This window comes from Muntiacus reevesi, chromosome 14 (assembly GCF_963930625.1).
Source record: "Muntiacus reevesi chromosome 14, mMunRee1.1, whole genome shotgun sequence".
In the NCBI taxonomy this organism is placed as follows: domain Eukaryota; kingdom Metazoa; phylum Chordata; class Mammalia; order Artiodactyla; family Cervidae; genus Muntiacus; species Muntiacus reevesi.
This window is the reverse complement of record NC_089262.1, coordinates 54,817,650-54,833,244: the sequence shown is the minus strand read 5'-3', so window position 1 is coordinate 54,833,244 and position 15,595 is coordinate 54,817,650. Positions and strand designations below refer to the sequence as shown.

General features: G+C 37.8%; 1 protein-coding gene and 1 non-coding gene across 13 annotated transcripts in view; both read right to left on the bottom strand.

The window, feature by feature from the left end:
- The window catches only part of ERBIN (erbb2 interacting protein), a 118,399-nt gene that overhangs the window by 85,521 nt on the left and 17,283 nt on the right, over positions 1 to 15,595 (bottom strand). The window contains exon 2 of one of the 12 annotated variants that reach the window (XM_065905675.1): positions 12,307 to 12,376. The exons of the other annotated variants lie outside the window; for them this stretch is intronic. The gene's annotated coding sequence lies outside the window, so the exon portion shown is untranslated. The remainder of the gene's footprint in view (positions 1 to 12,306; positions 12,377 to 15,595) is intronic. 12 annotated transcript variants of the gene reach the window in all.
- TRNAG-CCC (transfer RNA glycine (anticodon CCC)) lies at positions 5,736 to 5,809 on the bottom strand. The gene has a single exon. It is a non-coding gene; the product is annotated as a tRNA-Gly (tRNA).

Below are 15,595 nucleotides of genomic sequence, written 5' to 3'. Positions count from 1 at the left end.
TGTATTGGCAGGCAGATTCTTTACCACTGAGATACATGGAAACCCCTAGTAAGAATGAGTCACAGATAATTCAGATTTCTAGCAAATTCAATTTGAGCTGAAACTGGCTGCAGCTTTCAGTTCAGTTCAGTCGCTCAGTCGTGTCCAATTCTTTGCAACCCCATGGACTGTAGCACACCAGGCTTCCATGTCCATCACCAACTCCCAAAGCTTACTCAAAATCATGTCCATTGAGTCAGTGATGCCATCCGACCATCTCATTCTCTATCGTCCCCTTCTTCTCCTGCCTTCAGTCAGACTGAATTTTTCTGTGATCAATTCGATCCCCAACTTCTCATCCTCAACCACAGGCATATCTTTTTGATCTTGTCAAAATCTGAGATAGGAAGAAATTGGGCTGCATTTCTACATATTTTTGGTTTGGTTTACCTTTAGATTCAACTCCAGCAGTGTCCCATAATTCAGGAACCATTGAAATTTGCAAAACTATACATTTCTTTACGCTTTTCAACCCCTCCTGTACTCCTCTTTATGGCAAAATTCAAAGTAGATAAAACTATCAGGCTTAATGATTTAATTTTGCTTTGGGGCTTTGTCAGATACCCACCCTTTCCCAAAAGCCCAAAGTGTCTCTTGAAGATTGGATGATTCATCTTCAGCCCTTCAGTCTTTCCATTTATGGCATGTCCTGCTTCATCCTACACTGAAACCAGGCTGGGAAACTGCCACTCTTGACTCACCTATGAGAAGTTCATGTATCTCTGGAAATCAGTTTGCCAAGGCTTCCTTGATTGCACTGATTTTTTGCTACCTCTAATTTTTTTTAACGCAATTTTTATTCTTTACAGGTTTTTCTTATTCTTACCAGGGGACCAGAAAGTTCTTGTGCGCTCCCATATGCTAACTCACATGCACTTTCATGGGTGGCAAAGAGTCAGACTGAGACTGAACAACAACACGCTAACTAGAAGCAGAAAAGGAGATGTTCAGTGTAGATAAAATAGTTCTCTTTATAGATAAGACACTCCCAGGGGAGAGATTCAGTCTGTTTCACCCTTTTGTGAAACAAATTTGGTAAAGGTAGAACAATCTTCAAAATTCTCCTCTATCTCAGTTTAGAAGGAATTACAATTTACGAAACAAAAAGAGGGCCTAATTATTCTTACAGAAAGATCTTCATTCCACAATTAGAAATAAGACTACAAATGCAAACATCCCAGACAGAATTGATTTATTTAACTCTGAAAACCTAACATTAGATCATTCTAAAATCAGAGGGAGGAAGTAGAGGGAGGTTTTAGTATGGCTCAAAACCAAACTTAGAGAGGGTGAAAACTGTGCCAAAAAAAGGAATACCGAAGGTTTGTGAGTGAATTTCAACTTTTTATAACACACAGTTGGTTCTTTCAATGGCAGGTCAATAAAAGCTGTGCACAGAGACACTGTGCAATAGGCACCACAAACATACTCACAATGACGTTGCACTTAATGTGATAAATCAAATCTGGGCATTATTTCAAACCTAGAAATACTTTTTCATATAGCCTTGACCAGATTCTAAACTAGTCCCAAACACAATCCTGTGGCAGAACTAACTTCCTTGTATGTATTCCCTTATTTCTCTTTACTTCCTAGTATTCATCTCTATCCCAGAGTAAATCCCAATCTACTTAGATTTTGCTAATGACTTGTAACAATTTCTTTTCCTTTGCAAACTCATTATACATGATTTGTAAGCCTTGACAGAACAAGATAGTTAAATAAACCAAAGAAAATCTTGATTCTCTAACATATCCTAAGAATCAACTGATTTTGACCACACACAGCAATATGAGACACTGAGTAGGTGTATTTTCCCTCTCATCTTAAAAAGGATCTCATCTGAGATATCTCTCCAGTTATCAACCCATTTCTCTGCTCTCCTTTACAACAAAATTTCAAAGAAGTTGTCTATATACACTCTAACCAATTATTTCATCAACTTTTCTCAAACTCACTCAAACCACACTTTTGTCCCCATTACCTCAATGGAAACTGTTCTTCCCAGGTCATTAATGGCCTCAGTTCAGTTCAGTCGCTCAGTCATGTCCAACTCTTTGCAACCCCATGAACCACAGCACACCAGGCCTCCTTGTCCATCACCAACTCCCATGTCCATTGAGTCGGTGATGCCATCCAACCATCTCATCCTCTGCCACTCCTATTTCCTTTTGCCTTTGATCTTTCCCAGCATCAAGGTCTTTTCAAATGAGTCAGCTCTTCGCATCAGGTGGTCAAAGTATTGGAGATTCAGCTTCAACATCAGTCCTTCCAATGAACACCCAGGACTGACCTCCTTTAGGATGGACTGGTTGGATCTCCTTGCAGTCCAAGGGACTCTCAAGAGTCTTATCCAACACCACAGTTCAAAAGCATCAATTCTTCGGCGCTCAGTTTTCTTTATAGTCCTATTCTCACATCTATACGTGACCAGTGAAAAAATCATAGCCATGACTAGACGGATCTTTGTTGGCAAAGTAATGTCTCTGCTTTTTAATATGCTGTCTAGGTTGATCATAACTTTCCTTCCAAGGAGTAAGTGTCTTTTAATTTCAGGGCTGCAATCACCATCTGCAGTGATTTTGGAGCCCAGAAAAATAAAGTCAGCCACTGCTTCTCCATCTATTTCCCATGAAGTGATGGGACCAGATGCCATGATCTCCGTTTTCTGAATGTTGAGCTTTAAGCCAACTTTTTCACTCTCCTCTTTCACTTTAATCTAGAAGCTCTTTAGTTCTTCACTGTCTGCATATCTGGTGGTTATGTTATCTGCATATCTGAGGTTACTGATATTTCTCCCAGCAATCTTGATTCCAGCTTGTGCTTCCTCCAGCCCAGCATTTCTCATGCTGTACTCTGCATATAAGTTAAATAAGCAGGGTGACAATATACAACCTTGCTGTACTCCTTTCCCTATTTGGAACCAGTCTGTTGTTCCACGTCCATTTCTAACTGTTGCTTCCTGACCTGCATACAGGCTTCTCAAGAGGCAGGTCAGGTGGTCTGGTATTCCCGTCTGTTTCAGAATTTTCCACAGTTCATTGTGATCCACACAGTCAAAGGCTTTGGCATAGTCTATAAAGCAGAAATAGATGTTTTTCTGTAGATGTTTTTATTGTTTTTTGTGTGTGTGCAATAAACATTAATGGCCTACCTATTGCCAAATCCAACAGACAACTCGAAGCTCATCTCTCAATTGACTTAGTAGTAGCATTACTTCCCACTACTTCAGGTATTTTCTTCGCTTAACTTTCAAGACACGACATCCTCCTGATTTTGTTCCTACTCCACTGGCCACACCACAGTCTCCTTCGATAATTGTTCTGCTTTATATCAACCTCAACACATTATAGTGATAGAGAATGCAGATATTAGCCCTATCCTCTATCTATACTCATACTCTTGTTGATGATCCAGTTTCAGATGTTGAAATATTACCAACTCTTTCAATACTAAGCACTCTAATGATACCTGTCTTACTTTGGGTTCTCTCAAAAACAGAGGTTAAGATAAGGATTTGAATGCAAATAATCCATCTAAGAAATGACCTAAAGAGCAGTTAGAGTATGTGATAGGGCAGAAAAGCCAATATAGGAAACAGTATATTATTGAAATCATCCCTAACCTAAGGACAACTGGGGTTCATTCTACTTAAGTTCTCTGAGAAGCACATGGGGGTCTCAAAATTGTCTGTCTATAAGATAAGAGGCAAGCTGTTACATATCTGCTCCTGTCTCCTACTAGTTAAGCACTGCTTCTACGGGTGTTAACTTTCCCAAACTGCTAGCTATTGCTTGCTTTCTGGTCCAGCCGGCCTCCCACAGCACAGAAATCACTGTTATTCACTTTCACTAAAAATACAAACAACAAAACTTAACAATGGGCAAAGGATTTGAAGAAGCATGTCACCAAAGATATGTTAATGGCCAATATGCACATGGAAAGGTGATCTATATCATTAGTCATTAGGGAAAGAGAAATTAAAACCACACAGAGATTAAAATTTTACACTGACTAGGGATAGCTTAATAGAAAAGCCAGGTATAAGAACCGATGTGGAGAAATTAAAACCCTCATACATCGCTGATGTAAATGGAAATTACTGCAGGCACTTCTGAAAAACAATTTGGCAATTCTTTCAAAAAGTTAAACATAGTTACCATATGACCCATCAATTCTATTCCTGGGTATTTAATCAAAAGGACTGAAAACATCTGCTTTCAGAAAATCTTGTAACTAATGTTCATAACAGCATTATCCATATTGGACAAAAAAGTGGAAATAATCTAATATACTTAAGTAATGAATGGATAAGCAAAATGTTTTACATTCATACAATGAAATATGTATTATTCAGCTATTATATAAAGAGATGAACTATTGATACATGATACAACATGGATGAACCTTGGAAACATTATGCCATGGTAAAGAAGCCAGATACAAAAGGCCATATATTTTATAATTTCATTTTTATGAACTGTTTCAAACAGGCAAATTAACAGAAAGCAGATGAGTGGTTCCAGGGTTTAGGGGCAAAGGAAAACAGGAGTGACTGCTAACATGTATGGGGCTTGGGGCAGTGATAAGATTTTTTGGAATTAGATGATGATGGCTGCAGGGCCTTGCAAATGTACTAAAAATTACTGGAGTGTACACTTTATAAACAGGTGAACTTTTTCATTTATTATGTGGGCTTCCCCAGTGGCTCAGACTATAAAGAATCTGCATGCAGTGCGGGAGACCTAGGTTCAACCCCTAGGTCTGGAAGGGATCTTTCTTTCTACAGAAATTTATTTTCCTACCTTCCTCCTCCCTTTAAAAACTTCAGTTACTTCTATGCAACCCTCTAATCAAATCCCAATTTATAACTTCACTGAGTCAAAGCTTTGCTCAGGTGAGGAGGCATTTTACCTTACTACTGACTCCTCTTTTCCACCTAATACTTCACTATGCTAATTACTTCTCTGGTTCTTTAAGTGGTGTTTTAAATAAAGCTGTCTATAAATAAAATGTTTTTGTGCAATGTGTACACTGCCCTAGAAACAGAGTCAAATCTGTTGAAAAGCGTGACCTGATTTGTGAATCCTGGACACAAGTGCCACAGTGCTTGAAATTCCACCATTAGTTATTTATTATATTTTGGACTTTCTCCAAACAATCTCTATTATAATGCAACCTACTTAGTGAAGACAAGGCCCTAACTTAAGGTAATTCCTTTATATTCTTTCTTAAGTTCAAGAGAAAAGAAGCTTTAGAGAAGGAGCCATGAGCAAAGAGCAGAAAAAGATAAAAATCAGCAAACACACACACCTATAAACACACAAGGCCAGTTTGAAATCATTGTTTTTCTGTAAAGTTAATGTGTTTAACTTAGCCTGATTATGACTATAACCACGACAAATCTTCCAAAGAAAATCAGATCAGTCTTAACACCTTGTAACAGAGGATTTTAAGTTCCATTATTAATATGGTGGCACTAGTGGTAAAGAATCTGCCTGCCAATGCAGGAGACCTAAGGTAGTACTTTTGAAAGTACTGTCCTACCTAAACCTAAATCCTCTTGGGCTTATCTAATATATAATGTGTGAAATCAGCCTTAGGTTTTCAAACATTACTTTTAAAGTACTGTTTTGTTTTTTAAATATTTATTTAGTTGGCTGTACCAGGTCTTAACTGCAGCATGTGGGATCTGTTTTCCTGACCAGGGATCGAACCTGGGACCCCCTGCATTGGGAGTGCAGAGTCTTAGCCACTGGACCACCAGGGAAGTCCTGAAAATACTGTTTTAAGTAACAAGCTTCTTTAAAATTTTTTGTAGAAAAGAAAGTGGGAAAATATTGTTAGAACAGCTAAGGACTGCCAGGTGCTTTGTGCCAAGTTCATTCACATATAGAACTCTGACATCCCTCCAAATTAGGTATTATATACACATTTAAATATAAACAAAGGTTACAGGACAGATAAGAGGCAAGTCTGAAAGCTCCAGGTGTAACAGTGTTTCATTTCATCAATGATTCTCAATGAATGTAAGGACACCTTAGGTCCAAAACTGTCAAGGACAGACATGATATAATAATTACACTTTCAATATTCTTAAGAAAAAACTTACAGTTATATGAGTTTGGGAGTCTCTTGCAATAAAACCCCATGGCCTAAGGGTAGAAACAATTCTAAAATTTCAGTAGAAATATTCTCTATCAAAATGGATGATGGGGGAAATGACACAGCAGACGCCAATCGAATAATCTCACAGTTCACAATGACCCTTCCTTTCTCCAAAAAAAAGGCAACCATAAGTCCATAAAATATTACCTTCATGCAATTTAAATAATATGGCCCTTAAGGTGATACAAAGGCACCAGTCTTCTCAACAAATGGTGCCAGAACAATCAATCACATGCAAAGGAGTGAACCTCGACACAGACATTACAACTGTCACAAAAATTAACCCCAAATGGATCACAGGCCTAAATGTAAAATATGAAACTATAAAACTCCTAGAAGATAACATAAAAGAAAACCTATATGACCTTGGGTATGGTGATGATTTTTTTTGATACAACATCAAAGGAACAATCCATGAAAGAAATAATTGATAAGGTGAACTTCCTTAAAATTACAAATCTGCTCTGCACAAGACAATGTGAAGAGAATGAATGACAAGCAACAGACTGGCAGAAAACAGAGCTAATCCTCATATTCACAGTTTCTGTACTCTGAGATTCAACCAACCTTGGATATTTGAAAAAAGAAAAGTCCAGAAAATTTCAAAAAGCAAAACCTGAATTTGCCACAGGTTGGCAACAATTTACATAACATTTACATTGTACTTACAACTATTTACACAGTTTTTACATTGTGTTAGGTATTATAAGTAATCCAAGATGATTTAAAGTATATGGCGAGGACATGCCACGGTTACATGCAAATACTGTGCCATTGTACATAAGCGACCAGAGCACCGCAGATTTTGGTATCCCGGGGGAGGGTGGGTTCTGGAACCCAGCCACCACACATGTGAGGGGAGGACAGTACCTGCAGGAGACACATCCGATAAAGGACTGCCGTCCAAAACACACAGAGAACTCTGAAAACTGAACAGTGAGGAAACAAACCACCCAACTAAAAATCGCCAAAGATCCTAACACTCTCACATCCCCAAAGAAGACACACAGATGAAAAATAAGCATATGAAAAGATGCTCCACATTGTAAGTCATCAGGGAAATGCAAGTTAAAACAAGAAACCACTGTAAATCTATTTAGAATGGCTAAAATCTGGAACACCAACAATACCAAATGCTGGCGAGGATGTGAAACTCTCAATACTGGTGGAAATGCAAAATAGTACACCCATTGTGGAAGACAGTTTGGTAGTTTCTTATAAAACTACTCTTAACATACTCTTACCATACAGTCCAGCAATCATGTTCTTTGGTATTTATTCAAAGGTACTGGAGACTTACGACCACAAAGGAAAAAAAACCTGCACACAGACACTTATAGCAACTTTCTTCATAACTGTCACTACTTGAAAGCAACCAAGATGTCCTTCAACAGGTAAATGGTACACAAAGACAATGGATTATTCAGAGGTTAAGAAGAAATGTGCTGTCAAGCAATGGAGGAACCTTAAAGGCATACTGCAAAGAAGTCTGAAAAGACTATATACCTACATCTGATTCCAACCACATGATATTCCATAAAAGGGAAAACTACGGAGACAGTGAATAGATTAGAGGTTTCCAGGGATTGGGCATGGGAGAAGGATGAAAAGGCAGAACACAGAGGATTTTTAGGGCAGTGAAACTACTCTGCATGGTACCATAATGATGAATATATGCCATTATATATTTGACCAAATGCTTAGAATGCACAATACACGAACAGTGAACTCAAATGTAAATTAAGGACTGCGGGTGATTATTATGTGCCATTGTAGGTTCACTAACCATAACAGAGTACCATGCTAGTGGGGGATGGTGATAATAGGGGAGGTTATGCAAGTGTGGGAACGTGCAGTATATAGGAAATCTCTGTACTTATGCTCAATTTGGCTGTGAACATAAAACTGCTCTTAAAAAAAAAAATCTATCTTAAAAAAAGAACAACTAGTCCTGATGTTTTACTTACTATGGAAAAAAGAATGGAGGTACATTAACTAGAACAATTACAATCTCTGTCAGTGGTCCTCATTCCAACACGCAACCACTTAAATACCTCCCTCTCAGTTCAGTTCAATCGTGCAGCTTAGTCTTTGCGACCCCATGAACTGCAGCAAGCCAGGCCTCCCTGTCCATCGCTAACTCCCGGAGCTTACCCAAACTCATGTCCAGCAAGTCAGTGATGCCATCCAACCATCTCATCTTCTGTTGTCCCCTTCTCCTTCCGCCTTCAATCTTTCTCAGCATCAGGGTCTTTTCCAGTAAGTCAGTTCTTCGTATCAGGTGGTCAAAGAATTGGGTCCACTTCAGCATCAGTCCTTCCAATGAATATTCAGGACCGATTTCCTTTAGGATGGACTGGTTGGATCTCCTTGCAGTCCAAGGGACTCTCAAGAGTCTTCTCCAACACCACAGTTCAAAAGTATCAATTCTTCGGTGCTCAGCTTTCTTTGTGGTCCAGCTCTCACATCCAAACATGACTACTCGAAAAACCATAGCTTTGACTAGATGGACCTTTGTTGCAAAAGTAACACCTCTGCTTTTTAATATTCTGTCTAGGTTGGTCACAGCTTTTCTTTCAAGGAGCAAGCGTCTTAATTTCATGGCTGCAGTCACCATCTGCAGTGATTTTGGAGCCGCCAAAAATAAAGTCTTTCACTGTTTCCACTGTTTACCCATCTCTTTGCCATGAAATGATGGGACCGGATGCCATGATCTTCATTTTCTGAATGTAGAGTTTTAAGCCAACTTTTTCTCTCTCCTCTTTCACTTTCATCATTATGCTCTTTAGTTCTTCGCTTTCTGCCATAAGGGTGGTGTTATCTGCATATCTGAGGTTATCGCTATTTCTCCCAGCAATCTTTTAACCACAGTATTTTTTTTAATCAATTTTTTATTGAAGGATAATTGCTTTACAAAATTTTACTGTTTTCTGTCAAACCTCAATGTGACTCAGCCATCAGTTTAGTTCAGTTGCTCAGTCATGTCCAACTCTTTGCGACCCCATGAACCACACCACGCCAGGCCTCCCTGTCCATCACCAACTCCTGGAGTCTACCCAAACTCATGTCCATTGAGTTGGTGATGTCATCCAACCATCTCATCCTCCGTCATCCCTTGTCATCCTGCCCTCAATCTTTCCCAGCATCAGGGTCTTTTCAAATGACTCTGCTCTTCGCATCAGGTGGTCAAAGTATTGGAGTTTCAGCTTCAACATCAGTCCTTCCAATAAACACCCAGGACTGACCTCCTTTAGGATGGAGTGGTTGGATCTCCTTGCAGTTCAACGGACTCAAGAGTCTTCTCCAACACCACAGTTCAAAAGCATCAATTCCCATAGGTATAAATGTATCCCCTCCCTTTTGAACCTCCCTCCCGTCTCCCTCCCATCCCACCCCTCTAGGTTGATGCAAAGCCCATGTTTGAGTTTCCTGAGCCAGACAGCAAGTTCCCATTGGCTATCTCTTTTACATATGGTAATGTAAGTATATAATAATATAAGTGAAAGTGAAGTCGCCCAGTCGTGTCCGACTCTTTGGGACCCCATGGACTGTAGCCTACCAGGTTCCTCCTTCCATGGGATTTTCCAGGCAAGAATACTGGAGTAGGTTGCCATTTCCTTCCCCAGGAGATCTTCCCAACCCAGGGATTGAACCCAGGTCTCCCGCATTGTAGGTGGACGCTTTACTGTCTGAGCCACCAGGGAAGCTCATTTTACATATGGTAATATAAGTATCCATGTTACTCTTTCCATACATCTCACCCTCTCCTCCCCTCTCCCCATGTCCATAAAGTCTGTTCTCTATGTCTGTTTCTCCACTGTTGCCCTGTAAGTAAATTCTTCAGACCATTCTTCTAGATTCCATATATATGTCAGAATACGGTATTTATCTTTCTCTTTCTGACTCACTTCACTCTGTGTAATAGGTTCTAGGTTATTCCACCTTATTAGAGCTGACTCAAATGCGTTCCTTTTTATGGCTGAGTGTTATTCCATTGTGTATATTTCTCACAACTTCTTTATCCATTCATCTGATGGACATCTAGGTTGCTTCCATGTTCTAGCTATTGTAAATAGTGCTGCAATGAACAATGCAATACATGTGTCTCTTTCAATTTTGGTTTCCTCAGGGTATAAGCCTAGGAGTGGGATTGCTGGGTCATATGGTGGTTTTATTTCTAGTTTTTTAAGGAATCTCCATACTGTCTTCCATAGTGGCTGTATCAATTTAGATTCCCACCAACAGTGCAAGAGTGTTCTCTTTTTTCCACACCCTTTCCAGCATTTACTGTTTGTAGACTTTTTGATGAGGGCCATTCTGACCAGTGTGAGGTGTTATCTCATTGTAGTTTTGATTTGCATTTCTCTAATAATGAGCGATGTCTCCCAGCAATCTTGATTCCAGCTTGTGCTTCATCCAGCCTGGCATTTTGCATGAGGTACTCCACATATAAGTTAAATAGCAGGTGACAACATACTGCCTGGATGTACACCTTTCCTGGTTTGGAAACGGTCTGTTGTTCCATGTCTAGTTCTAACTGTTGCTTCTTGACCTGCATACAGATTTCTCAGGAGGCAGGTCAGGTGGTCCCATCTCTTTAAGAATGTTTCACACTTTGTTGTGATCCACACAGTCAAAGGCTTTGGTGTAGTCAATAAAGCCATCATAGTAATGCCACCTGACTCTAAGTCACCTTTTTCACATACCTGAAAAATTTGTCTCTTTTTAAAGACAACTCAAGACACAATGCTGCCCCAAATCTGACATTCCCTGAGACTATAAGGATTTTTTTTTTCTTTTACAGTAGACATGTGATTGGTTATACTTAGGAATCTTGAAAATCCGTTAGTCTAAATCATCTGTACCATATTGTTTGGTATTTAAGTGGTTTCAGTAAAGTACCTACATTAGATGCCAATAACAGCTCTAAACCTGCCTCCTGAGGAAATTACAAGCTTTATAATAGCAAGTGCCCCTTGTAAAGAAGGAATGCTGGCCAGTCATGTATAAATGCTTACCAACTTTCTTAATCTGACAATAAACATACCATTTTCTCAATGATTTCTGAAGCATTAAGAATATAGAATTCTGATACGCCATTATTTAATTAGAAAGAAAAATCCTGAAATTGTCTGCTATTCAACTAGCAAAACTACAAATCAGAACAATGATGGTGGTTAAGAGGAGTATAAGAAATACTGTCTGCACCTATGTATACTTTGACCTTATCAAGTTAAAAGTAGCAAAAATATATGTATGTATATATACATGTGTATGTATATGCTTTGTGTGTTTGTGTACCTATGCATGTATAAAATTTTGAACCACATTAGCCCACCCTCATATATGATCCATCTTTACCAAGATTTTTTGGTATAACATCCCTTTTTATTAAAATATATATATTTTTAAAAGTCTGAGAGCTATAGAATATGTGCTATTAAATTACTGTCAACAATACTATACATTCATTGCTCAATAGCTCTCACATAAGAGAATTCACATTTTAGAAATCATTTAGAATTTAATGCAAGGAAAATCTCCCAGTCCTTTGGATAATTTGTGATGTACTGGGTTGTGACAGGCTGGCCAAAAGCTGCCTTTGGTTTTTCCCATAAAATGGCTCTAGTAGTGCTTAGTTGTCTTTAACTTCATTCAAAACAACTTTGTAAAAACTGTATTGTGACAGCTGTCAGAGCAGTGTACATTTTTTAAAAAACTTATCAACTGGTGAATTTTTGTATAGTCATTTTAATATTGAAGATGGAAGGGAAAAAGCAACATTTTAGCATATTATGCTTTATTATTTCTAGAAAGGTAAAAACACAACTGAAATGCAAAAAAAAAAAAAAAAAAAGATTTGTGAAATGTATGGAGAAGGTGCTGTTACTGACTATACTTATCAAAAGTGGTTTGCCAAGTTTCTTGCTGGAGATTTCTCACTAGACAATTCTCCATGGTTGAGTACGCCAGTTGAAGTGATCAAACTGAGAGATTAACTGAGAAAAATCAACATTATACCATACAGGGAGATAGCCAACACACTCAAAATATCCATATCAAGCACTGAAAATCATTTGCACCAGCCTGATTACTCACTTCGATGGCTGGGTTCCATGTAGGTGAAGTGAAAAAAGACCTTCTTGACCATGTTTCCACATCTGATTCTCTAGTGAAACATAATGAAAATTTTCCATTAAAAAAAAAATTTTGACGGATGATAAAAAGTGGGCACAATAATGTGGACTACAAAAGATCATGGGGCAAGTGAAATGAACCACCAACAACCACACCAAAGGCCAGTTTTCAAAGAAGATGATGCATGGTGGGATTGGAAGGGAGTCCTTTATCATGAATTCTTCTAGAAAACCAATTAATTACAAGTACTGCTTTCAATTAGATAAACTGAAGGCGGTATGTGATGAAAGCGTCCAGGATTAGTCAACAGAAAACACGTAATATTCCATCAGGATACTCCAAGATCTTTGATTTGGCAACCAGGCAAAACTGTTACCCCTTGGCTGGGAAGTTCTGATTCATCTGCCATATTCACCAGACACTGCACCTTCAGATATGCATTTATTTTGGTCTTTACAAAATTCTCTTAATGGAATAAATTTCAACTCCCAAAAGACTCTAAAATTTGATACCTGGAAAAGTTCTTTGCTCAAAATAATAAAAAGTTTTGGGACGATGGAATTATAAAGTTGCCTGAAAAATGGCAGAATGTAGTAGAACAAAACACTGAATATATTGTTCAATAAAGTTCTTGATGAAAATGAACAATGTATCTTTTACTTGTAGTTAAAACACCAAAAGAGTTTTTCCAATATTTCTTTATTTAGGATAATGAGAACCTTGGCTCCTAGGAAGCTTAGCTAAATCTGATGTTCTATCACAGCTAAATTACCTTAAAGTTATATATTTCCTCACTCCTTTCTTTGTATCTGATTTTTTATTTCTATTATCTAGTATTCACATCCTATTAAAAGTCACCTCAAATCTTATTTTTAAGAAGAAATAGTTAAAAAAAAAAAAAGAAGAAGAAAGGTTAAACTAAACAGACAGGGATCTTAATATGATATAATTTCATATGGAGAAAAAATAAAAGAAAAAAATGTTAAGGCTGCCCTTTTATCATTTTAACAGATCCCCAAACAGATCCACAAAATGCTAGAAAGTCACAAAGAAAACTAACGGCGTAAGTACAGAGGCTGAATGATATAAACAATCCAGGCAAAACAATGCCTGTGTGCCTCAGCTCACCTGTTTACCAGATCATAGGTAGGGCTACTTATAGACTAGGAAAGTAGGACCTCAAATATTTGTTCTTTGTCCTCTCCTGAGCTTACAACAGTTCTTATTCTTAGCATAAAGTAGATGCTCATGTGTGTAGTTATATCTAATATCTAAAGCTAGAAGAAAACATAATCTAGACTTTATATTATCCACCAAAAATCTACCTCAAATCCTTGTTCCTACATGGTGAGCAGACTCTATAGGAGAAGCAGTACAGTGCAGACAAAAACTGTACTCCATAAGCTGCTACAGTGGAACCTTTTCACCTTATACATAATTCAAAGAATAAACACACTATTCTGAAGAAAGGGCTCAATACTAGTTTGTAATCCAATGCATGGCAGAAGACAGTAACTCAAAAAGTGGAACTTGTTTGGTCTTTTTAAGGTATGATGAATAGGGCTAAATTAATTTATCAAGTATATGCTGAGAATCTATTGTCTTAAATACTATGCTATGAAAATAACGGATAGAAACACTATAAAATCCAGTCAATGATACACTACACCAGAGTCGCATAAAAGAAAATTACAAAATCACTAAAATGGTGTCTTTTTATGCAGAAATGGAAAACTACTCATAATTAAAAGAGAACAAAGTTAGGAACAATTTTTTTTTTAAAACACAAAGTATATAATCTTATGTACATATACACAGGCTTAAGAATAGACTAGAAACACACACATAAAAATATTAGCAGTAATTATCTTTGCGGTGAAACTGCATGTGATTTTTATTTTCTATTTTGTACCTCTCCTTATGTCACACACATATATTCCCAAGCAATTCAAAAGAGGAAGAATACAGCCTTTTCAAGAATACAGCAATTAAGACACCCAGAGGCCAAAAAAATATCCTTGACCTAAATCTCATACCTTATAAAACAAACTGAGTCAAAATGGATTACAGATTTAAATGTAAAATGATAAACACACATGAGAAAATTTTCAGAATATAGGGATAGGCAAAGTATATTAAGCACAAACCATAAAGAGTGACAAACTGGACCTTGTGAAACTAAAACCTCCTGCTCTGCAAAAGACTTGGTTTAAAAAAAATGAAAAGACAAGCTATAGAATGGGGGGAAAATATTTGCAAATCACATATTAAGAAAGGATCAGTTCTAGCTTATAAAGAACTCTCAAAATTCAACAGTAAAAAACAAATCCAATTAGAAAGTGGACAAAAATCACAGACACTGCACTGAAGAAATACACAGATGATGAATAATCACATGGAAGATATTCAACATCATTTGCTATTAGGCTAAAAGTAAGATATGATGAGATACCACTATGTACCAAAAAAGAATGGCTAAGATAAAAATAGTAAGAAAGGAAGAAATAGTAACACCATCAAATACTGGTTTAAAAAAAAGTGGAAAAAACTGGATCTGTCATACACTGCTGGTGAGAATAACGCAAACCAGTATGGCCACTCTGGAAAACACGCTAACAACTTCTTATAAAATTAAAACACATTAATTACACTCTTTGACATTTATCCCAGAAAAATGAGAACTTTCCTTCACAGAAAAAACCATACACAAATACTCATAGCAACTTTATTCCTAACAGCCCAAAACTGGAAACAACCTAGATGCCCTTCAACGTGAAATGGTTAAACAAACCAGTTGTACTTTCAGACTGTGGTGCTGGAGCAGACTCTCGAGAGTCCCTTGGACTCAAGGAGATCAAACCAGTCAATCCTGAAGGAAATCAACCCTGAATATTCATTGCAAGGACTGATGCTGAAGCTCCAATACTTCGGCCACCTGATGTGAAGAACCCACTCACTGGAAAAGACACTGATGCTGAGAAAGATTGAGGACAGGAGGAGAAAGCGATGACACAGGATGAGATGGTCGGACGGCATCACTGACTCAACAGACATGAGTTTGAACAAGGTCTGGGAGATAGTGAAGGACAAGGAAGCCTGGCGTGCTATAGTCCATGGGGTGGCAAAGAATCGTACAAGACTAAACAACTAATCAACAACAGTGTATCCATACTGTAGAATACCACTCAGCAATAAAAATCAGTGAGTTATTGCTATAAGCAACAAGTCTGATGAATTCTCCAGGGACTTA